Source organism: Rattus rattus, chromosome 7 (assembly GCF_011064425.1).
Source record: "Rattus rattus isolate New Zealand chromosome 7, Rrattus_CSIRO_v1, whole genome shotgun sequence".
NCBI classification, from domain to species: Eukaryota; Metazoa; Chordata; class Mammalia; order Rodentia; family Muridae; genus Rattus; species Rattus rattus.
The window spans coordinates 31,034,950-31,061,150 of NC_046160.1; positions in this window are offsets into that span (position 1 = coordinate 31,034,950).

The following is a 26,201-nucleotide window of genomic DNA, read 5'->3' on the forward strand; positions in this document are numbered from 1 at the left end:
ACTGGGAAAGGGAATAACACTCGAAATGTATATAAGAAATACTCAAGTTAATAAAGAAAAAAGAAAAGAAAGAAAGATCATTTCTATGTGCAGCACAGTTAGTTATAGCTGAGGAACCCTAAACACAGGTCAGACAATTCTGTTCATTTCCAGAACCATGCCTGCCCCATTTGTGGAAGAAAAGCCTTACCATGTGGCCCACAATGCCTGCTGAAATGCAATTTGCTGCATTACTTTGCTACAGTTCTTATGGTGGAACCCAAGCTATTGCACATGCCAGACGAGCACCTTACTACTGAGCACCAGCTCAACCGTTGACCACCAAAACTGGAAAGGTCGGATCTCCCATCACTGTGGCTGGAGAAAAGCTGCTACAGCTATAAGCCTCTTTACGCTGCTGTCTGATGGGCATTTCATACAGAGTTGTCTCATGCATTACTCGTAATCCACTACTTCTCTGGAAAGATTGGATCTGTCTTGCCACAGCCACAGACAAAAACATGCCCAATAATATCAATATTGAACAAAAAAGTAGGGTGCCAACAAATACATTGATCCCAATGATCTGTAGCTAAATGAACTAAGCTGTTCATGTTTGTGCCTTCTTTAAGGACTTATCTATTAGCTTGGGTTTATTTTTTTAATCCATTCATTTCTTTTTGCCCTTACCTTTTAAAATGCCCTTGCCTACAAATTCAACTATATGTTATTTTGAAATCTTTCTTAAAAATTGATTTTTTTTCTCCCACTCTTATGAAATGCAATTTCTAACTTCTTGATCTGGCCATTTTTAATTGGATATAAAGTGTTGAGAAGTTGACTGTATTGGATACTGGCTATTCATTAATTTTAAAGTTGTTCTTCTGCCTCATTTGATGTGAAATGATTTGGCAACAATTTGATCCTTTGAGACTTGCTGTTAAACTTTAGCACGCAGGAATAAAGCAAGATACAGACTAAGACAATGTTTCTCAACCTGTAAGTTATGACCCCTATGGAAATCACCTATTCCATATCCTGCATATCAGGTACTTACAATTCATAACACTAGGAAAATTACAGTTATGAAGTAGTAATTTTATGGTTGGGATGGCCACAACCTGAGGAGCTGTAGTAAAGGATTACAGCATTAGAAAGGTGGAGAACCACCGCTCTAGGACCACACATCCAATGCATACAGATCTGAACTCTCTTACACAGCTATGGAAATACTGATGTTTCCACTCTGACTACCGATGATGTCACTTCTTTACAGCTCTTGGTGAGTTTTGAGAATTCTTCACCTGTCCTGGATCATTCTTCTGCTCCTGACGGTTGCTTCACTTGTACCTACCAATCAGCCTTCACTTCTAAGATTCCCGTGGCACTCTGGGTCTTTCCTTTATATAGATTGTTCTGTGTGTTCGACCTCCATGCTCCCAGCTATGACCTGTTCCCAAGGAGACAAGTGCCTTCAGAGGGCATCCTTCTGTGCAAGCCTAGAGCCTCAAGTTTGAAGTCCTCGCAGATCTCCCTTCCCCCCTTTAGCTAATGCATGGCTCTCGTGTACTGCCTGATGCCCAGTGTCTGATCACTGTTCACTGCATATTACCAGGTTCTGTTTTGTTTGTTGCTTCAAATGGCAAGAGAAACCCTATCTCATCGCTCTAGTTTGGCCAGAGGCATAAGTATGTATTGATTTTCTTAGGTGCATGTCTTTTTGATTTATTTTTCCAGTTGCCTTAAATATTGCAACATAGATCTTTAAGTTGTTCCTGCTAACTCTCACAAAAAATTATACTTTTAAATGAATGTTAAAGAGCCTTACAACTATATATTTTCTTTCATTCTTCTGCTTCTTAGTATTCTTATTGTATATATCTTCTCTGTATATCGTATGCCACAATACATTAGTATGAATATTTTTAACGGCTGAGGCTAAAGCATTTTAAGATGGTTTTAAAAAGAACTTTTGTATTCGCTTAGATAGTTTGGGGGATTTTTATCCTTTTTAAAGGTTTATTTAAATGTATATGCATGTGTGTGTGCCTGAATGTATGCATGTGCATGACTTGCCTGTAGGAGACCAAGGAAGAAGCATACAGTCCTTGGAACTAGGCTTACAGATGGCTGTGAGCCACTTGTGGGTGCTAGGAAGGGACCTGGATCTCCTGCAAAGAGCAGTGAGTGCTCTAAACCACCAAGTTATCTCTCCAGCCCACGTTTTTTATTCTTACCTTCGGTTCTAGAATTTTATCTGAACTAATTTTTATCATCTTGAGGCAATTTCATTCTGTGTTTTATTTGAGATTGTTTTAGACATATGAATTTTGGAAGCCTGTTTGTCTCCGTTTCAGAGGACACTTTCATTGGACATAGGCTGACAGTTTCTCTCTTGCTCAGGTGCTTTGGATGTGAAATCTTCCTGGTGGGAAGACAGTGTCACGCCTATCCTCATACTTTGTTGCTGTGATTACATTTGATATTATTTATTTTCCTGCTATTTTTCCCACATATTCATCCTGTGTCCAGGGAGAGCTCTCTTTGTATTTCACTAGCTTAGGTATGACTTTTTTAATCTAAAGACCATGTCCTTTATAATTATTATTGAACCCCTAGACCATTTGTTTGGCTTTGCAATATTTCTCCTGCATTATTCTTTACCTTCTGCTCCTGGAAGGTAAAGAATTCTAATACCATATGCAGCAAAACTTGTCCTCCTGCCCAAGAGACTTCAATAACCTATTTTTTATTTTTAATATTTTATTAATTATTTGAGAATTTGATGCATATATGCCATCTATTTTGATTATGTTCATCCTATTTTTAATTCTTGCCTTTAAATCTCATTTTGCCTTCTTTAAATTTGTCTCTCTTCGAGTTCAGCAGTCCTTTATCCTGTCTGGCCTGTTTTGCTCCTACAGATCCTTTATGGTTTTACATTACTCATTCTATTCCTGGCGACCCCAGTTGGCTTTAAGTCTATTCTTTACAATGATTCTATGTTGCTGCAGTCACATAAAGCAGGTTTATGTGCTACTTCTACTGGACTCTTCAGACTTTTCATCATCAGTATCTTTGAGACTCCGTCTGACATATCATCTGGGCTATTGCCATTTCTGCCTTCACTGACTGTGGCATTTTCCTGCTTCATTGTATACTTTGTAATCTTTGGTCGTATGGTAGACATTTTACATGAAGCCGTCAGTACTTACCTCCACAGGGGAACATACCTTTTCTTCTATGTGTCTTTACAGCGAAGGCATTAGTCAATGTCATTTGTTTTTGAGATGCGCCTCAGCTTTGTCCCGGCCTCAGCATGACCTGGCTCATTCCCTATGGCATTGGTTATCGTGACAGTGGTTTGTGACTCTCAGCAGCTTTGAAGCTGCCACAATTCTGGAAGGCTTTTTAAGATTTATAATTGAGTAGACAGATTCCAAACAGTGCGGAAACTCTTTGTTTTGTAGAATGTCTGCCAGATTTATGAGGTCTGAGGGGGTTTTCTTTGCTCCTCTGCCCCTATTTCCAGTGACTTACTGGTTTGTTTCTCCCTTCTGGCCCTGCCCAAGCCTTCAGAAAACAGCTTCACTATATACTGTAAAGTCCAGTAATGTCTGTGTTTAGTGTATGGGTCCATCTATTTCCCCAGCATATGCTGCCTCACAGTGGGACTGTCACTCATTACTTCCTTTGAGTTCTTCTGTCATGTTCCCTCCCAATGACAGATTTTTTTTCTATCCCCATTGATGTATTATGTACCTCCTGGTACTCTCAGTGTTCTTAACCTGCCTGGTCTGTTGGTTCCCTCTCTCTAAGCACTCAGTGGCCAGTTGCCAACATCTGCCGCAGCTTATGACTAATCTATCATGTCTGCCCCCATATTGAAATTCTGTTCCAACTTCAGCGGGATTATCTTTATTGTAAAAGCTTTTCAACAGTTTTATTGTTTGATATTTTCATACATATGTGTCTTTGATCAAATACATATCCTATTCATTCCCCTTTTAGTCCCTCCCCTACTCCCACCATTACAGATCTGTCCCAGCTTTCTATGCTCTCTCTTTAAAAACAAACCAAAATCAAAACCAAAACAACAACAATAAAAAAAAATCATAAAAACCTACTGAGTCTTCTCAGTGCTTCCTACATGCATATGACTGTAGGACCACCCACCAAAGCATGGACCACATCCCTGAAGAACAAGTGTTCTTCTTCCTGCAGAAACCATCACTTGTCCACAGCTTCTCAGCTAGGGAATAGGACCTATGGCTTCTACCTCCACCCATACAGGGATTTGGGTTGGCTTGATCTTGTGCTGGACTCGTGCGTCACTGTCACTGTGAGTTCATTTGTCCAACAGATCTGTCACGTCTAGAAATACTGTTTCACAACTGACAACCTCAACTTCTGACCTTTATCCTCCCAGAACTCAGTCAGGGGTGTGGACAGCTAAGGGTCCTTTCACCATTTCTGCAGAATTGGTCTTACCTAGACATTAATCAATTTATCTGATTGTATGCATCTATATCTGTATTTTAAGCTATTATGGCTTCTTTCAGTTTTTGCTTTGTATAATGTGGACATTTCCTAGTGGGTTTATACATTAAAGGAGGAGTATAAATCATATGCATGCTTATTTCACTTTTATTTCCTGGTTTACCCAACATGCCTGGCAATTTCAGGGGGTAGAGCATTGTGGAGAAATTTTTTAAATTATTCACAATAATGTTTACATGATAAGGCAGAGAAAATCTGCTCCCATAAGATCATCCCCAAGGAATGGGAATATTTCTGTGTAGTACAGAGGGAGAATGCTTGCCTAGGATGTGCTTGGTCTCATGTTCAGTTCAGTACCAAAAGGAAACAGACAGAAAGATGGAAAGAGATGTATCCTCCGGTTTCATTTTGGATTTTTCTCCAATGCAATAGTAACCAGTTCTTAAAGAGGCAGAGTCAGATAGTGCTGGTTTCAGTAAGTTCCTCTTACATAAACAAAGCTCATGGGCTACCTTTAAGCTGTATTTACTACGATATGTAAACTTCTGGTCAGCGTGTGGCAGACAGCGAGCACAGAAGGATCGCTAGCTAAATACTGTTTGATCATTGAATTCCTGAAGATAGATAGGAAAGGGAAAGAGTCACATTTATTAAACATCTCCTTAGTCTTCAAAATGGCTTCACACACTTTATCTACACTGTTATACTTAATCCCTGAGTAAAGCCTTAAGACAGTTCTGCCAGCCATTATTAGAATGCATTGATGAATAAGGAGCTAATGCTTCAAGCCTGTCAGCGGGCACTTGGCTCCACGAAAACCCACCTGGACTCCAGTGGGTCCTTTTTCCACTCTACCACCCTGCCTTTCATAAGATACAGCCTTGACCAACACGGAAGTGTAAAGAGCGGTGTATCTGGAACTTTCCCCCTAAAATAGAGAGAAATCTTGCCCAATTGCAATCCAAGTCTTCATCAAAGAGAAGAAAAAGACAAGAATACACATTTGGGTTCTGTTTATAATTGGCATCCTGAATAGTAATAGAATTCGAAGTAGCATCAATACATATGAGTGAATCAAAGCACAACCAGCATTTGTAATATATATATATATATATATACACATATATATATTATATTGTATACTATATATTATATATATACAAACAAAAACTGAGAGTCGTGGTTAAGAACACTTGCTACTTTTGTAAAAAGCAGGTTTTAGTGTCCGGCACCCACACAATGGCTTGCACCCATCCATAAGTCCAGTTCCAAGAAATTTGCTGTTGTCTTCTACCCTACTCGGGCACTGCATAGACCTGGTGCATTTACATACAAGCAGACAAAACACTTGTGTGTAAAACTAAAACTAACTAAATTTTTAGAAAGAGAAAATAGAATAACACATTTTTAAATGAAATGAGATATGAAATAAAATAAAGTAAATTAAATAAAACCTTTGGAGGCTAGAAAGATGGTTCAACCAACAAAAAAGAGTGCTTCTAGGTCTGATGACCTGAATTCCATCTCCAAGACACACATGATGGAAAGGAAAGAACTGACAAGTGTGACACAGTATACATGTGTGGAGACTATAATAATATTGATGATGATGATGATGATGATGATGATGATGATGAAGAAGAAGAAGAAGAAGAATGTATAAATAAACAAAATTTCTTAAATTAAATACTTTGGTTAAACAAAAATTCCACACGCTCAATTGTGGTTCTGTTATATATGTTTTAAGGGTTTTTTTTTATTAATTTTATGTGTATAGGTGTTTTGTCTGTATATACACCTGTGAATGATATGTCTACTTCCAGTAGAGGCCAGAGAAGACATTAGGTCCCCTGGGATAAGAGTTAAAGATGGTTATTTGAGTCCTGGGAATCCAACCTGGTTCTTCTGGGACAGCAGCCAGTAATCTTAACCACTGAGCTGTCTCTCCAGCCCCAGTTTTGTTATATTGGCAGAAGCTTCTAGTTTTATTAAGCCAACCAATCGGTGTGCTTTACACTGGAAAGTGGATAAAACTAGCAGTTCCAAAATCTTATAACTTTACACAACTCTTACATATATGGATTATGTCATATTTGTATTAATGAGATGTTAAAAAGTAGTTTAATTTACGGAAATGTGATATCTAATAGTTTCAAATACCATATACTCCTTTGTTTTCTTCAAATAAACTATATCACACTATCTTTTCTTTTCGGTTTTTTGTTTTGTTTGCTTTGAACTTATAATAATCGTTTTTATTCCTTTTATTTTTTATAGTCCAGCCATTGTCCTCCTCCAGTTCCCCTCCCACAGTTCCTCATCCTATTCCCACCACTACCACATGTCTCCAAGAGGATGCCCTCCCTGACTAGGCCTCCCCACTCCCTGGGGCCTCAAGTCTCTCAAGGGTTAGTCACATCTTCTCCCACTAAGACCAGGCAGTCCTCAGCTATAAATGGGTTGGGGGCCTTGACCATCTCCTATATGCTGCCTGGTTGATGGCTCGGTGTCTAGGAATTCCCAAGGGTCAGGATAGTTGAGACTGCTGGCCTTCTTATGTGGTTGCTCTCCTCAGTTTCTTCCAGGCTTTCCCTAATTCAATCACAGGGTCCCCAATCTCATTCTAATGTTTGGGTATAAGTATCTGTGTCTGGGGGTTGGGGATTTAGCTCAGTAGTAGAGCGCTTGCCTAGCAAGCGCAAGGCCCTGGGTTCAGTCCCAGCTCCTAAAAAAAGAAAAAAAGAAAGAAAAGTATCTGTGTCTGTCTCAGTCAGCTGCTTGTTGGGCCTCTCAGAGGACAGCCATGCTGGGCTCCTATCTGTAAGCACATCATAGCATCAGTAATAGTGTCAGGCCTTGGAGCCTCTCCTTGAAATAGAAGCCAAGTTGGGCCAGTCACTGGACCAATGCTCTCTCATTATGCACTTTTATTTTATGTGTATGTGTGTGTGTATTTCCTTGACACACATGACTGTGGGTACCCACAGAGTCCAGAATATGCTATCAGGACCACTAGAGCTGGAGTTACAGGGATCTGTGACCCAAGAATTGAACCTGGGTCCTCTACATAAGCCACAAGCACTCTAAACTGCTGAGCCATCTCTCCAACTCCCATATCATAATATCTTTTTAAAAAATGTTACACATTGAAAGTTTTACATTTCTTAATAGCTCATTTTCCTAACAAACATTTGAGTTTGACTAAATTTATTTCTATCAGAAAATTTCTGTTCTGACTGTTTACCCAATTTTCAGGAGTACCATAAAAATGTGATCAAGAGGTAGTTAAATGCCTCCGAAAGGAAAAAATAAAAGAGGCTGTGGTGACTTGAAAGAAAATGACTCCCGTAGGCTCATGAGGAGTGGCACTATTAAGAAGTGTGGCCTTATTAAAGTAGGCGTGGCCTTGCTGGAGGAAGTGTGTCACTGAGGGCAGGCTTTGAGGTCTCAGAAACTCAAACCAGGCCTAGAGCCTCACTGTCTTTACTATGGCTGGCAGATCCTAACATGGAACTCTCCTCTCCTTCTCCAGCACCATGCCTGCTGCACACTGCCATGCTTCCAACCATAACAATAATGGCTCAAACCTCTGAACTGTAAGCCAGCCCCAATTGAAAGCTTTCTTTTCTAAGAGTTTATGGTGTCTAGCAATAAAACCCCGACTAAGACTTCAGAAGCAGTCACATCCATTTGGGAACCCATGCAAAGAAGGCCTAACAATAAAAGAGCAAAAGGCTCTTGTCACTCAGTCAAGAGCACCTGAGGAGAAGCAGTATCCACAACCCGCACGCTATGAAAGCTAGCTCACAGAACTTACTGTTTGAAAATACTTTTTTCCTACCAAATTGCTAGTCAGCTTTCTCCATTTCTACAATTCACCCCAATTCACTTTTGCTTTGACACCCAAGAAACTTAGTATAGGATGTCATGAGCATGGTAACAATGTCCTGCATACACGTGGGCACATGAACATTCACGACTTACTGAAATCTCTGTGCGAAGGTATGTATAAAAATACATATGCATGAATATTAGAATGGCCAGTAGCCTATGAAAACACCTAATGTCATTAATGCAAATCACGAAATACAATTATAACTACTTCATACCCACTAAACATTATAAGCTTGGGAAAATGGAAAAATTGTACAAACTTAAGAAATTCAAATTTTTATGTGCAATTGGTAGAGATAGAAAATTATGCAGCCACTTGAGAAAGTGGTTTAGTATTCCTCAGTAAGTTGTCACATGACTCAGCACCCTATATTTAGACACAAGTTTTCAAGAGAATTAAAAGCATATGTCCACATAAAATAGAAATATGTGGGGGGTTGGGGATTTAGCTCAGTGGTAGAGCGCTTGCCTAGCAAGCGCAAGGCCCTGGGTTCGATCCCCAGCTCTGAAAAAAAGAAAAAAAAAGAAAAAGAAAATAGAAATATGTGAGCGTTCACAGCATCATCATCATAACACCGAAAAGGTAAAAAAAAAAAAACTGATCATCAATCGATGGTGGATTTAAAAAAATAAAATGTATATACATAGACCATAGAGCATGAGTAGCTAAAGAAGTAAGTACAGACTACACCACGGCTGAACACACATCAGTCCATCATCCTGGGTAAAAGCAACACAAGACAAAAGGCCGCATCTACATATCATGTGGTTCCAGCTATCTAAAGGGCCTGGAAGAGACACGTGTGATGAGACAGAACATAGATTAGTGATTGTAGGTTGCTAGAAGTAGCGAGGTTACAAAAATTTGAAGGAATCGTTTTTGAAAGCTTGTGAATATGGTTTTAAAAAACACTGGGTAAAAGGGATTCATTTTAAAACAATGGATGGATTCTTTCAGAACTTGACTTTTCTTTTTTTTTTTTTTACTTATTCACTTTACATCCCACTCACTTCCCCCCGCCAGTTACCCCTCCCATAATTCTTCCCTCCTCCACCTTCTCCTTTGAGTGGGTGGGCCACCCCTGGGTATCCCCCCCACACCCTGGCACATCAAGTCTCTACAACGCTAGATGCTTCTTCTCTCACTGAACCCAGACAATGCAACCGTGCTAGAAGAATATATTCCGTAGACAGGCAACAGCTTTTGTGATAGCCGTGACTCCAGTTCAGAACATGAATTTTAATTTAATCTAGGACATACACACACACACACACACACACACACACACACACACACACACACACACACACAAACGTGAGTTCCTCAAAATTCTGATACAGTTTATTTCTGCCTCATATCTGTGTGATTTTTTTCCCTAGTACTCAGTTTACTTTGTCAGTTATTGATGCTAAATTATATTTTACCACATAAATAAACCACATTTATGTATTCTTCCACAGTCAATATGCATTATGGCTGGTTTCCAACTTGGCAGTCTTACAGATAATGTAAGTACACATTCCTGTACTTGATTGAATACATTGTCAGCATTTCTACAGGCGCAACACCTAGGAGTGGAGCTTAGGAATTTGCTGTTTAGACTCGGTTGATTCTATGCTCATCCACGTAAGAGATACTCTGCAAATGGTTGAAGAACCAAGACAATAATGATCGTACACTGAGAGTCCTGTGAAACAGGGATGAGAAGCCAAGGAGAAAAGACTGGCTCCAGATCTTTTTCTGATCTAGAAAAAGATCTAGGCTGGGTGCAAAAGTGACGGAGGGCGTTAAAGGGCACAGTGGAATCCCAGAGGATAGGGTGAGGTGTGGGAATGAAGAGGACCAGAAACAGGACCTGATATTCAAGGGGAAGGTGGAGATGAGGCACTGAGGCAGGAGAGTTACCTTCTTGCTGGCAGACAGCAGGGTGTGGAAGAGTTGGGCTCACATTATACTCTGACAGAGTATTTAAAGAGACTAATTCTATCACAGTCCCTGAAATATACTTTGAGCAAAACTTTTTCTAGACTGAGCACTCGCTTTGGCTTCATTATGAATCTCCATGGTCTTCCCCCACCCCCACGCCCCCACACATTTGGTACAAGAAAGGACTAACCACAGAGAGGATATGGCTTCTGGTACTATTTCTTTTAAAAATAGCACAAACAGCTCATTACAAGAGTTGACTTTGGCATGTTCCCGACAACAGCTTGGCTTGCTGAGATGAGGTACAGCATCTTTGTGAAACAGGCAACCTTGAAATCTAGTACCCAACACTTTCCACCAGTTCCTATCTAACCTTAGTGAATTTTTCTATAACTGGCTTGTAAAATCCATTAGTTCTGGCACTGAGGAGGACAAAAGGAGAGGTGGGTGATCCCCATAAGACTGGCATCTCATCTGGGGGTTTGCAATAGTAAGACCAAATGGGTAAAGGGATGTGTAGTGACTGGGGTTACCTTCATCACACCATAGGGAGATTCATTCATTGTAAGGATCCAAAGATTATTTAATTATGCTTCTTTTTTTTCCCTCAAGGACCTGACATTTAAATAAGAGAGGAGGCCAACACTCAATGAGCTCCAGAATGATGCGAAATGGCAGAAATACGAATGGAGAAGACGAGCAGCAGGCTGTGGTAATAAACATGAGCGAGCTTCCTCCCTCACGCTGAATGACAAATGCAAGCTTCCTAAGAAAGGAAAATTATCTCGAATAATGAATGGAACTCTACAAATAGAACTCTAAATAGAGAGCATGAGAAAATGCCAGGATGCCAAAGCATGTACCCTGCACATGTCCGAAATGATTGGGCATACAGCAATGATACGTGTGTATGTGCTCACCTGGGGGTGTGTGTGTGCCCATGTACACATGTGGAGGTCAGAGGTCAACGTCAGGTTTTGTTCTTTGGGACCTCTCCACCTTGGTTTTTGAGGTATGATCATTCACTTGGACCTAGGGTTCACCAATTTGGCTAGCCAGTGGTGGTTGACCAGTGGTAGCTGGCCAATGAGTCCCCAAGACCCTCTGTCTCAACCTCACCACACTAGAATTATAGACAACCATCACGACAGCCAGCTTCTTTGTGGGTGTTGAGGATGGAACTCAGCCCTTCTGCTTACATATTGGATACTTCGATGACTGAGTCATCTCCCAAGCCCTACAGCAATGATTCTTAAAACATTATCTCAGAGCAGCCGCATAGATATCACCAGACCCTTTGTTAAAACTGTGAAGTTTCCAGGCCGCAACCACCGACTCAGAAACCATGGGTACTAGAGTAGGAAGATAGACCTTTCCAAGTGCTCTGCGTGAATCTGACTATACTTTGGCTTTCTGAGAACCACTGCAGGAAGAGCACCATGAGACTTGAAAACATGTTGAGTCTGAACTATGGGATGCAAAATGTAAACTTGGGGACTGGGTTTTTATGGTGTAGGCATTAAGAGACCACTGTGCAATTTTGGACTAAGTAGAAGAATGATCAGGACCAGGTACTTCAAAGGGAGAGTCCAGGAGCAAATTGAAGAAGCATTACTAAAGGGAAGAATAAGGTGCAGAGAGAAAATATCTAAAAAAGTCTATACTTGAAAATCTCTACACAAGAACATATGCTTCAGTTCAGGAACATGAACATAAAAGTCACCATTATTCTTATGAGAGAATAACATCAAATGAGCAAGCATATAGTTTAGCCCTCCAATAGAAAATCCCAGACCATGGAATCTTTAGCTTAGCAAGGAAATAAATGTTATTCTAGGATTTACTCAGTGTCCTGTAACACTTTAAGCACCTTACATACATTATTTCATTCAACCTATGCTCACTGTTACATGGAAGGATTAGAAATTCCCCTGTGCTGTGCATAGAAACAACAGAAGTGAAGATCCTAGAAAGCTGAAGTTCCAAGGACAGGAAAACATCAAACCTGGAACTGTAAGAAAACATTTCCTTTTTTGGTGTACCATGCAACAGATATTTGACTCACTTCTCTCTCCCTGCTTACTTCGATGGCAGCCCACCCCTATGATGGTACAATCCCATTCATCCTCCACCCAACACATCCTTCAAAAATAATTAACAGCAAACCTTACTTCATTATGCCAGCCACAGAAGCACCTGTCTCAAACTGTTGCGATATTGAGCCTTAACCTCCTCATACATTACCATCAGCCGTACACCACTTCCCTCTTCAGTGACCTGGTGGACACTTATGACACAGACATGTGGGACCTTGGAGACCTTGTGATTTAATGCTATCTCCATTTTCTAGACATAGACAAGAAACCAGAAAGGACCAGTTTCACTCAAAGTGTTCTACCTCACTGTTATCTGCTTTGGAACACCATGTTGCTTCATTATTTAGCACAGCAAACTTCTAAAGAAGTAGCTGACACACAGTAAGTGTGTGCAGTGAATATTTCTGTCTGAGTAAATGAATCCCACTCAACGCTTTCTGGCTAAGTCGCTCATCCACCCTTTTCTTGTGTCTTAACCTGCACAACTTGACTGGTCTCTCTTCCTTTTAGTTACAAAGAGATGAGCACATAGCCAATTCTTTCATTTCATTCTTTAAATTAAAAAAACTCATTTTATTTCTACATATAAAAAGAAAACCTCTCGGGGATGCAGAGTTGGCTTGGTGCTTAAAAGCAACTGTAGTTATGGCTAAGTACCTGGGACTGGGTCCCAGCATGCTCAAGGCAGCTCATAACTGCCTATCACTCCAGTTGCACTGCCTCTGACACCCTTTCTCTGGCTTTGCAGGCACTGCATGCATATGGTACACATCATGCATGCAAAACATGCATATACATTCATTAAAAATGAATTTTAAGAAGTCTCTCCTTTGATTTATATTATTCTTTTAAAGAAAACCAATGTTATTTACAAGCGCCTACAGCAAAATGTAGCACAATGTGATTAACAAGTGCTGTGGGATCTACACCAAGAAATACCATGTTTATCAACTTGATTATGTGTAAATGGATGCTTCCAAAGGGGCTAAAACCTAAGATCCCTTCGGGGAAAATCAAAATCTTTACTGGCAGCAACTTAAACACTTGTTTACACAGTTACACTATCGACCTGTATCCATTATATTAACCTATTAACCGCAAGGTTGAAAAAAAATATTCTTACTTATGTGGTTTTTCTGATGAAAAAAAAAGTTCTTCTCTAGTTTTTCTACTTAGAAAGCCTGGGAGCAGGTTTGAATATTACAGTATGATTAGAATCTAATAAGTAATGCATTAATTCTGCGGTGTTCTATGGCTTAATGAGACCTAGGAATCCTCATCCTGAATATTTATTGGGAGTTTTCATCTTTTCTCTTCTTTGCTTTCCTTCTGGCCATTCGACTGAATATTCCCAAGCTGATATTATCTGGCAGATCCCAGGCTACAAATATGTCTCTCTGTGTCTTCTTTTTCCTTCATTTCCTCAATCAGGTCCAAATCCTTGGAGCCATTCTGGGCATGACATGGCATCTCTACGAATGTGGAATAGTAGGATACTCCCATTGTAGACGATTCACCTTACATCCACCAGTTCATGTTTACTGAGGGTCTAGCTGTCTTAGTTTGTTTTCTATTGCTGTGGGTAAGTCCATAACTAAAGACCACTTGGGAAAGAAGAAGATGTATTTGACTTTTATGTCCAATCACAGTCCCATCATTGATAGAAGCCAAGATAAGAACTCTAATGAGGCAGGAACCTGGAGGCAAGAACTGAAGCAAAGACCATCGAAGAATGTTGCTTACTGGCTTGCTCCCTATGGCTTGCTCAGCCCATTTTGTTATACAACCTGGGGCCATCTGTCCAGGGCTGTCACTGCCCACAGTGGTCTGGATTTCCCAAGGCAATAATTAATTAAGAAACTGTCCTGAAGACTTTCCTCCATGCCAATGTGATGGAGGTACATTCTCAATTGAGGTTCCCTCTTCCCAGATGACTCTAGTTGGACAAGATAACCAAAACACTACCCTTAAGATAAAGCCTAAGGATAAAAATTAGACTTGAGCTAGAAATTGTTCAGCAGTTAAGCACGTGTGTTGCTCTTGTATAGGGCACAAGTTCAGCTCCCAACACCCATGGTGGTTCCCAACCATCCATAACTCCAGTCCTAGATCTGACACCCTCTTCTGACCTCCCAAGGAAACAGGCAAGCACATAATGAGTAAATGCATGCAGGCAGAATACCCCTTATGCATGAAATAATAAAATAAATAAACATTAATATTTTTTTAAGATTAGACCTGGCCTCAAGTGGTTCTACAGAAATGCCTAGGGAAGTAGACGATTATCCCTGAGAGTGCTGTGTATGTAGAGAAGCCAGGAGGTCCTCAGAACAGGTGCCTAAGCTAGACTGGAAAGACTGGAGATTTCTTCTTTCAGGGAGAAAGATTGCAAAGACTTCTTGGATGAAATGGCAAGGACGAGGAAGCTATTTAGGTACAAGCCGGGCGGGGGAGGGGTAATGCTCAGGCAAAGGAAAGTACAAGAAAAAGCCCGATGCCTGCTAAGCAGTTCTCCTTGGCTGGGAAAGGGGATAATATCTCAGGAGCTCCCAGCATCACAGCCTTGCCCTGTGCCATAGCGCAGGCTGTAGCACAGGAACCCACAATGTTTAGGCTGCTTTCATTCTTGAAAACCACACAACTTGGACCAAAGTAGAGTTTAACTGGTTCTTTTATGGGTATCCAAAGAAGATTTTTCTCAAATGTAGCCTAAGAGTCACTTGACTCAGAAACACATTAGTTACTTTTTTTAATTGTCCCCACAGAGCACTGTGTGTGTGTGTGTGTGTGTGTGCGTGTGTGTGCCTGTACACACACACACACACACACACACACATATATATATATATATATATATATATATATATATATATATATATATACAACCCTAAATATTATGGGTGCCTGTGTTATGGTACAGGACAAGTCTATGATGCTGGGAGCTCCTGGTTAGACTTTAGTTCTCATGCCTGCACAGCAAGCACATTACCAACTAGGCCATCTCCCTACCCCATCTATGCCCTTTTAACACCTGATGAATGTGATTGTTTATGTCTGTTTTGCTCTGTTTTGATTGTAACGGTGGTAACATGGGTGCACGCATTTGTCAAACTTACAGAACCATACATTACTAAAGGACAAGGTTCAAATGTATTAAATTATACCTTAATTCAAATTAAAATAAGAACTACGAAATGCCAGTAAACTAACACAGATTAAGGCTTTGGTATGCAGACAAATAGAAGAAGAGAACCCATGGTGTGTTCTTCACTGCTGGATCTGATGCAGGCACAGACAAGGGGGTGAACTCAACACAGTTTTAGCAATCAATTCAAGTACAGGAAAACAGATATGTCCCTTTTTATTGCTTTTTAAGAACATTTTATTTATTTATGCAATAATAAAAGCAAATTCATTCATAGAAGAACTGTGAAGTTGTACATGCACATTATGGACCTTGTAAATAGCTCTGTGTGTCTAATGTATCTGTCAGATGTGGAGAAAGCAATACAAACTCTACACAAAGACAGCATCATTCAGGAATGGCATCAGTTGAAAAGGCTTTCAGTGAACTGTGAGAATGCTCTTGCCTCTGTGCCTGACCTTTAGTGATCTTTCTTGTGCTGACTAGGATTATACAGTAGGCTTCACTTTAAGCACTTAGAAGGTCTGCCTGTCACAGGGTTGTGACTTCAGACCCATAGAAGACTGTTATGTCCTCTTATACAGATTATTAAATCATGTAAAACTAACTCAAAATCAATACCTCTCTCACTGGGGGCATTAGATGAGTATAGATTTACATTTCTGCCCCTGGAATCAGTATTTACCAATGTATTTCTATATCTAACCTTCAGGTGTGCCATGTATGTACATGTATATACACATGTGTGGAGAGATGTACAGATGTTAGATGAAAGTTAAAGAGTGTCTGTTTATTCTTACCACCCTGATATGTATTGTAAGGATAGGATATCTAGTTTCAAAAACATATTTCCTGATACAGAGTTGATACCAACCCTGTGCTTGGTTTACTCTTCTTCTTTACATAACCAGAAAATATGTCCTGGCCATCTAAGATCTAAGAAAAGATGTTCAGTCCTAAAGAGGCTCTGTGAACAAAAAGATGCTTTCCAGGGAACTCACAGTCTATTATATGAACCTACAAAGAGCAAGATAGACATAGGCTCCCTTTTTCTCTCAGGTTCTTAGTCTCTCTCTCTCTCTCTCTCTCTCTCTCTCTCTCTCTCTCTCTCTCTCTCTCACACACACACACACACACACACACACACACACACACACACACACACATTGGAGAAAGAGGGGGAGGGAGAGAGAAGAAGAGAGGGGAAGGAGGGAGGAAGCAACAGAATGTTATACAAATGAGAACAACGGATAAGGACTAAAGGAAGCTGATGGGGTGGGGCCTCTGTTATTAAGGGGGCCATCAACAGGGCTCAGTGGTGAGAAGAATAGGCTGTTCTTCAAGAGGACCCGAGTTGGGTTCCCAGCACATAATCATTTGTAGCTCCAGATCCAAAGGAATCGGTGCCTTCTTGTGGCCTCTATGGGCACTTGTACTTATGTGTTCAATCCCACACTCAGACATAGACATATGTGCATAATTAAAAACTAAACTCTTGAAAAGATATTTTATTCCAGCAGTTGGATCCATTGGATAGATAATATAAATTAACATACTAAAGGAAGGGTAGGAAGATGAAAATGCTAAAGATACTCAAAAAATATTTATTTTAGGGTTTTTGAGGGTTTTTTTTTCTTTGCTTGTTTGTGTGTTTTTAATTTAAGTTAACTAGGAGAGTGAGCTGAAGTCATGCAAGGAAAACTGCAATAACAAAGGCCGGATAAAATCTGTCATCTACGAGAACTGCACGCATTTTGGATATTTACACAGCAGGATGAGCACAGGGCAAATAGGACATAAGGTCTGCTAGTATTTGGAAGTTGACTCCAGAGGAATTTCCATGCCATAAAAAGACATTTGGGCAATTTGGTAAGAAGTGGAAGGTTTTAGAGACTCTTTAGCCAAGAGGAGGATGGGCATCCTGGCCACTGAGGAAACTACTATTTGAAGCAGATACAAGAGGAACAAGGATGTGACTATCAATTTCTCACAACCTTGAAGCTATCAGCAAAGCCCGCAAAAAGTACTTGGCCCTTTCTGCGTTTTCCCTCTGCTCTGTAGACTTTCTACAGCCACTCATAAGTCATGTTTTACTTATATAGTCATCTCTTTTCCCACACATGAAGTCTGGCTCTGTTTCAGAGGAGATTCCCTTCTAAAAGCCACCACGCTGGTGATGGTTCACAGGCCCACAAAGCCTAGATCTTGGTCAGGATGACCAACTCTAGCCTTCCTCTTCCCAGAAGCTGATAGCCTAAGCCCAGATACTGGGTTTGAAAAACACAAGTTTTTGCCTTCAGTGAAATGAAGCAAATCTCCAAAACCAAACGAATAACTGGTATCCTTTCCATCCTGTAGTCTGTGGGCTTGGGGAAAGTCGTTTACACATGCAACTTCTCTGAATCCCAGCAGGACTCCCTTGTTAGGAGTGTGGGAGCCCACTCTCTGGGTAGCAATACATCCTCTCCCATGAGGGAGGTGGGAGTATGTAAGGAGCCTTTTGTTAGATCCATCTGGAAGCAAACAATTCTCTCACGATTTATTGCAAAAGTTTGAGTTTTTATGTATCAGGATTTTTTTTTTAAGAGACAAAAAAATAGACAAGTGCTGTCTACCATCAACCACAAAGCATTGTTAAGAGCAAAAGGTAACCTGAGTGAGTGGACACAGCCCCCAAGTTCTTGGATGAGAAGGATTGATACTGTTAAGGTGTCAGCGTTTGATGTGTTCGTCTATATACTAACTGTAACCCTAATCAGAAGCGCAAGGAGAAGCCAAGTGTGGCAAGGCACATCAACAATCTTAGCACTTAGGAAATAAAAACAAGAAAATCAGAAGTTCGTGGCCATCCTAGTCTACATACCAATTTCAAGGACAGCCTGGGCTTCATGAGACCCTGGCTTAAAACAAAGCAAAACAGAGTCACAAAGAAAGCTTGTTTGTTTTAACACGAAAAGCTAATTCTAATGAAAAGAGTGACATAGAGGTTATATACATACTCATAATAGCTTTAAACAGAAGAACAAGGTTACAGTTCTTACCTAAACTTATCTAAAGACATATTATAATGCCACGATTATTAGGATAATGTGATATTGGCACAGACATATCCACTCACAGCAACAGAACCCAGTGCAAGGTCCATAAGCAGCCGCACCACACATGATAAAGTCAAAATTACGTAAGATACAGTGTCTGTTTTCTCTAAGTCTCCTGGAGATTATGAGTAAGCTAAAAATGTATAACACGGTGTAATAAATGAGAGAAGGGACCTTTTACTCACCAAAGAGCACCTGGAAAATTCACTAGAGTAACTGAATGAAAGATAAGTTGAATTTGCAAGAAAACGGGCTGGGATAGCAGCATTCTGGATAGCAGCATATGGGCAAGAAGAGAAGCACAAATGAGCACAAAACGGTTGAGTAAATCACAGAGTGCTATACAAGGTACGGCAACAGTGCATGCTGGGAGTGGAGAAAGAATGCACAGGAACATCTGAGCTATAACAAAGCATGCCTTGCATAGCTAAAGGGAGGCTGGGATTTATTCCATGGGTGATCAAATCCACAGGAAAATTTTAAACCCCAGCTTTTGATGTGATCATAGCACTCCATTAGAAGGATTAAAAAATGAATTTGGTAAATTTAGAACGGGAGGTAGCAAGACCAGGCAGGATATTACTGGAGCTCCCCCAGCCCCAAGGCAAAGCTATTGGTGAGGGTGAGGTGCTCAAAAGCTATAATCAAGGAAGGACTGGGAAGGGCTACCCGTTGCTTGCAAAGAAGGAAAGGGGATGAGTAACAAATGTTCCTCTCACTTCTGCAGTTTGTCTGGTTTCCAGCCTCTGGTTTCACTTAAAGGTAAAAGCTTTCAAAGATTGCTCTCAATAAACAACCTAGCCAAGGAGGGGGATAGGGTACTGCTGAGTAGGGCTTTGTAGACCACTTGTGTCACTTCAGTGCCACCTATCACATCCAATTAATGTTCACTTTCCTACTAGCATTCTCATGCTGTACCCACCAAGTACCTGGGAGAATACATGCAAACAGAAGGCTGAGAATATGACTCTTGCCTTGTGTCTTATCCAGGGTTAAAAGGCATTCTCAACCAGTAAATGAGATGTGAGTCCACCCGAGTTCATACTCCCTTTCCTGGTCATGCTTCGAGGCTCTCACTCTCTGCAAATGATTTATCTGTTTCAAGTCCTGCCAAGCTTGGGCCTAGTGCCTTCCAGACACTAGACTATAAATGGCTGAAGAAATAACAGGAGAGGAGCAGAGTTGAAAGGCCAGTGGACAACTGTTTTTCTTGAGCTTCGTCCGGACTGAGTAACCAGGCAGCTGGGGTCAGGCCACCCTGCTTTCTATTACTCAATCAGGCAACTCACGTGACCTCATTTCTGAACTGGGACTAGCAAAGTCCTCAAGAGTCCAAGTGTAGAAACTCTCGAACCCCAATAAAAATCACTTATATCTTGCTAAACCACAGAAATAGCCTGCGCTATCAAGTAAGCTTACTCACAAGATGTATGTTGGGAGATGGGGTGTTTTTGGTTTTGTTTTTGTTGTTTTGTCGTGGTTGGGTTTTTTTGGTATTGTTGTTGTTATTGTTTATTTCGGGTTTTTTTTTTAGTTTGAGCTGTTTGTTTGGTTGGTTGTTGCTTTGTTTTGTTTTTAAAGAAAGAGAAACAAAAAAGGCCAGCCTTATTGTGATGCAGATGAAGGAGGAATTGCAGTGTGTGCTACCCCAAGTGGTCCCTGAAAACAGGATTCCTGACTACTGTTTTCTGTTGCTAGAATCCCCTCCCTAAGGGAGACATAAATGTCTACCCTTCTTTTAAGAGACCCAACTTCATAAGGAGATAAGTTCACTAGGTTTTGTACAGAACAAGTGGGTAACCTGAAAGCAGGCACACTAGAATGTCTGCCTCCAGCATAAATGACTCCCCCATGGCCACGTAGATGGAGTCCTCCTATAATCCATGTGCTATTACAACAGAACCACACACATCAGGTTGAGAAGAGTGACTGAATACTCCAGCGAGAGTCCCATGATGGTCTCCCCCACTCCTATGACGGAAAGGCCACAGTCAACAAGCCACGCTGTGCTGATATTTTATAAGTAGGAACAGTTGAACTCATGAAGATGGCTTCAAGAACAGCTTGGTTCAGCTCTGTGACAGTGACACCATGAACGGGTTTACAAACAAGTCATCATCTGTGCTAATTTCTCCCCCAAAATCACTCATTTCTTGTTCCTTGATAATACTGGGGTGCATATTTTCATGATCAAATATAGTGTTTTTAGAAACATTTCATATATATATATATATATATATATATATATATATATACAAAGTCTCACAATATAGACCAAATTGGCCCCAAAATCACAGTACTTCCACTCCCAAGTGTTGAGATTAAAGATGTGCATCACCACAGAAACTTAGAAATAATTATTAACTTATAGACTTGGGACCAGTTTCCAACAGAGACTCAACACACTCAAGAGGAAAATTTGTTCAACCTTATTCTTTCAATCTCAGGCCTGTGATTACAGGCCTTACCCATTTTGAGAAATCACTGATATCTAAGCCACTGATATATGTTGGTTTAATGTTTTTTTATGTACATCAGGAAGGGCTAAAAGAAGGATATAAACAATATTCTTTGACAAGAAACATGATTGGCTGAGGCTGACCCTGGAAGGATAAAGTATCTGTTCGTAAATTTTGTGTGGTTTACACAAAGAAAAAAATCAAATCAGAGTCCAACAGAGACTTTAAATGAGAATTTTAACCAATCAAAACTAAGCAAGAACCCAGTCACAGGTTCTGTATAGGTGTCTTAGCTTAGGTTGCTATAGCAAAGATACTGTGTACTGAGTGGTCTTAACAGCAGGAAGTTATGTCTCTACAATTCTAGAGAACTGAAAGACCAAGACTAGAGAGAAAGTTTGGCAGTAGACCCTGATGAAAATCCTCTTGTGGGTATATAGATAGCACTGTCCTTGCTGTGTTCTCCTGGTATAGAGGAGAGAACGAGGAAGCAGGTGTTGTCCTATCCCATCTCATAAAGACCCCCACTGTCACTGAGAAGGCTCTCCCTTCATAATGAACTCACCTCCCAAACCTACCACCTCCTGTCAGTCTCACCTTACCTTGGATGCTGGTTGAGTTTTTTGTTTTCTGTTTTGTTGTTGTTGCTGGTGTTCATTTTGTTTTGTTATTGTTGTTGGCGATGGTGAGGTTTAGGGTATTGTTTTGTAATTTATGTGTTTTGCAGAAAGGTGTGCCAGACTGACCTCAAACTTTTGACAATCCTCCTACCTTTAGCTCCCTAGTGCTAGAATAACAGGCATGATTCAGCAGGCCTGGCTACCATAAGCTCTAAAATTAATGGATGAGTCTGTTAATTCACTGGCTTACAAGAATCTCTCTCTCTCTCTCTCTCTCTCTCTCTCTCTCTCTCTCTCTCTCTCTCTCTCTCTCTCTCTCATATTAAAAGGAACTTGGCAGATTGGATTACACCATTTGGTTAGTGTAGTCTGACAATGGCTGTTCTCACAGTGGAAAAGTTAAGAAGCCAGTAGTTGCTTACACCAGGAAGCTCTTGCCCCAGCAATCCCAGTCTGGTACTAAAGGACTACAAGACTCTTGGAGAGCCTCTTGCCTTCTGTTTACATTGGAAGCCTGAAGAAACTGGATTTTGGTATCAAGGGGGGGATGTTCAAAAGCAGCAGCAATCTGGCAGATGAACACACCAGAGAGACAAGAAGGCAATGAGTCAAAAAAAAAAAAGTAAAACCTTCATTTTTAAAAGCCATACTTAATTATGTTTGGTTTTATTTGGGTTGGGTTGGGTTGTTTTTTGTTTGTTTATTTGTTTTGTTTTAGTCTTATTTGAGACAAAGTTTTGACAATATACAGGGTTGCCCTGGCTAGCATGAATATCACTGGCATCTTCCCCAGTGCTAAGATTACAGGTATGAGCCATGACACCTTATTTGGGATTTCAGCATGTAGATTTAGAGGAACACAAGTGTACCATCTCTATTAATTATATACTATACAAGAGAACTTTCATGCTAACTGAATCTATTCATGTTCCTAAATTTTCCAATAACCTTACGGTTAATAGAGACGATATATATCCTGGCCAAAGAGTCTTAAGAAGTGATATATGTTATCTCTAAAGCATTTAAGAGATGTACTCAACCCTCCAGCTCACTTGTCCTCTTTGTGGAGACCTGAATATCATATTTTTCAAATAGCAAAGATACATGAGGCAAAAGAATGAGATTGTTAAATCATGCCTTAACAGGGAACTGTCCTCACTGGCTGCCAAAATCATGAATGAGAAATAGATGTTTATGTATTAGGCTACTGAGAATTGGGGATTTGCTTGTTATCGTACTAAAGCCTAGATTAGCCTGACTAACAGAGATAACAAGCAAGAAATCAAATCAGAGATGTGGGCCTCTGTGCTTACAAACTAGATTTATTCATTGAGTCAATGTTGAACAAGAACTAAGTAAGAATTAAAGCCAGGACAGAACAGGACTGAAGCCAGCTGCCTACAGGCAGAGCTTCCAAGAGCCTCATCCTACTACGTTCTTGGAACAGCCTTTCTCCCATGCTGTACTAACAGGTATGAGTTGTGGATGGAGCTGAGTGGCCCACAGACTTTGTAGTGTGGTGGAACTGGAGCAGGAGAAGCCAACACTACACCAATATCAGGCTTTTGTCTGTTGCCCTTGGCACCTAAGTGCTAAAACACTGTCTCCTTCTCTACTTCCAACTACTCTGAATACCACAAACTTCTATGCCTTCTGGGAAAGGTAAGAGTGACTAAGATAAACCCCCACTGTGCCGGTTATTTTTCTCATTACTGTAACCAAGTACCCCCACATAAGAGACTTAAAACAGGCTGGATTTATGTTGGCTCCTGGTCTAAAATAGGACAATAACAAGGAAGCCACAGCAGTGGAAGTGACTGTGTAAAGATCCGAAAATCACTAAAGGAAGACCCCAGACAAAGAGTGTTTATTCTGCAAACACATCTAGCATGCAAAGGTTACCAATGTTTCCAAATGGCAACACCCACAGAGACATTAAAGTTCCTTTTATAACAGGACTGCTTAATTGCTTCTGAACTACCAGCAGACTTCTAAAACTTAGGGCACATTCCAAGGGGTCCCAGAAAGCATTAACTGAAAGTCATAAAGAAGATATATACGACAGGACCCCAGGTGCAAAAGCAGGGGATGAGATATTGACTGAGTTTGTCAAAACTTTAAGGACAGCTTACTTATAGTCTAAAACTTTTCCATGACCCTTCAAGCTAGTAACAAATGGTGAAAGTTAAGGCAGACAATTGTCCCTAGTGTATATGCACATAGAAATTCTCTGTTATAACCTCTTATTCAATTTATCACTGAATTTATCTGCAGACCTGCAGTGAGTTTTTTCACCATGTGAACTCATGTTCTGAGAGTCTTACAAGTACAAAGAACAAAGGGTAGAAATAAGTCCCCCCCCTTTTCTCAAGTTAAAGAAGCATAATTCGCTGCTGCCCCCCTCCCAGACTTAATCTAGCCTCCCACTGTGCCACTTTTGAGGTGGTAACCTGAGGCTGTAACTGTCGGCCTTAAAGTGACCCAGTCAGGAGGATCAGCTACAGAAGCAGAATACCTTACACTCGGGACAGATAGCAAATAGTCCCTTGTCTAGTTTCTGAGCAAAGATAAAATGAAAAACGAACTCCTCTACTAGACGTTCTATAGCCAGGAGTGCATGGATACCTGTTCACATCTTATCAAATCAGGAAGCAGAGGACAGGAAGTTGAGCAGGGCTGTAAAACTCAAAGGCCTGCCCTCTAGAGACCTAGTTCCTCTAGGTAGGTTCCACCTCACCTTCCAAAACAGAGCCACCAGCTGGGTACTAAGTGTTCACACAAATGGGCCTGTGGGGGACGTTTTCTACACAAACCATAACTAACCCTCTTTGCCTTGCGCTTATGTCCCCGACACACTGTGCACTAGTGAGCAGGTTATATTCCTGCCTGTGCTCCACTTCGCTGATTATCAAATGGGATATCTGAGTTTGATGATATCAAAGCACTCTACAAAGCTGGTTTCCTTTGAAAGGATTATTTGGGAACATAAAAATAAATCTATTAAAAGACTGGGTTGAGGAGATTACTTGATATATAATAAGCATGAGGAGCTGAATTTGATATCCAGGCCACACAGAAATTGTTGGGCACAGGCAGCTATGTTGGTGAGACTTTATGGGTTTAGAGGGAGGACAGGGTAAACTGATATGATTATATGATAGTCTCAAAAGAATGTGTTTTTTAAGGCTGAACATATCTATGTATACCTGTAACCCAAGCTTTGGGGTGGGGTCGGGGCCGAAGATAGGTGGATCTGGATAGGTCCCGAGCTAGCTAGTCTAGTTAAAATACTGAAAAGTTCATGAGAGAATGTCTCAAGGCAATAAAGGGGAAAATGATGGAGGAAACACCCAAAATCATAGGCTGCCCTTCGTATGTACATATATGGACACATACATAATCACATGCATGTGCTATACCACTTAGCACATATAAACACACATGTACCCATTAACTCATACACACACACACACACACACACACACACACACACACACAAAAATTGAAACTTCAGGACTGTTGAACAAAATGTGCACATGCTAAGACTGTGGCGAAAGTTCTGAATATCTCTAAAGCCAAATTATATCAGTGTTTCTTTTTTAACGTTAGCTACAGAAAATTCTCTCCCTATGATAAATAATGCCCCCTCCAATAAACTAGCCAACTTTGAAAACATTTATTCCTGCCATACACCCAAAAAGGGACACCTTGAAGAAAACAAGCTCCCTCTCATTCTATCAGATAATTGGATGCAGAGATCGGCTTATCTGTGCTAAATGAGAATTACATGCCCCAGAGTTCCTTTTTCCTATCGACTGCTGCACTCATCTTCGGAGACATTTAACAGAAAAATGTATTGCCTCCATAAACTGTTATGCTAGTATTGATTTTTTTTTCTGTATGTATAGAAGTTCTATATTTCTCTAACACTCGCTGATCAGCCTGTTCTTTTTATAATACCACGTATGAGAGTAGTTCAAGGACTTCACACTGAATTTTGTTTATGTTCCTCTAAAGGAACATTCTGCTTTTTATTAAGGGAGATTGCCTATGAAAACGCAGCAAGGATGGCTCTTATAAGTGATCTACTACTGAGATTCAATTCACGCTGGCCTGGACCTATCCCTCCCTAAAAGCATCGTATGGCACAGAATAAGAAAAGGATCATGGCTCTGTTGTGAGGCAAACTAGTTTTTAATTCTCACTTCAGAAACCCATTGGCTCTATGCATCTGAACTTTGCATGTCACGTAAGCACTCTCGACCTCGGAAAAAACATGGTATCCGTACCTTATGGGATTTTTATGAGACTGGTGTGCCCATCACACATGCAGTGGCATCTTCTTATTAGATGGTTAGAAACAAAAGAATTGTAATGACCTTGGTCAGGTGTCTTGCAGAGAGAAAACAACTGAGAGGAAAAAAGGACTCACCTCCCAGCTCAGTGGTTGGCCGGCCAGAGAAGCTTTTGAATTCCTCTTCTG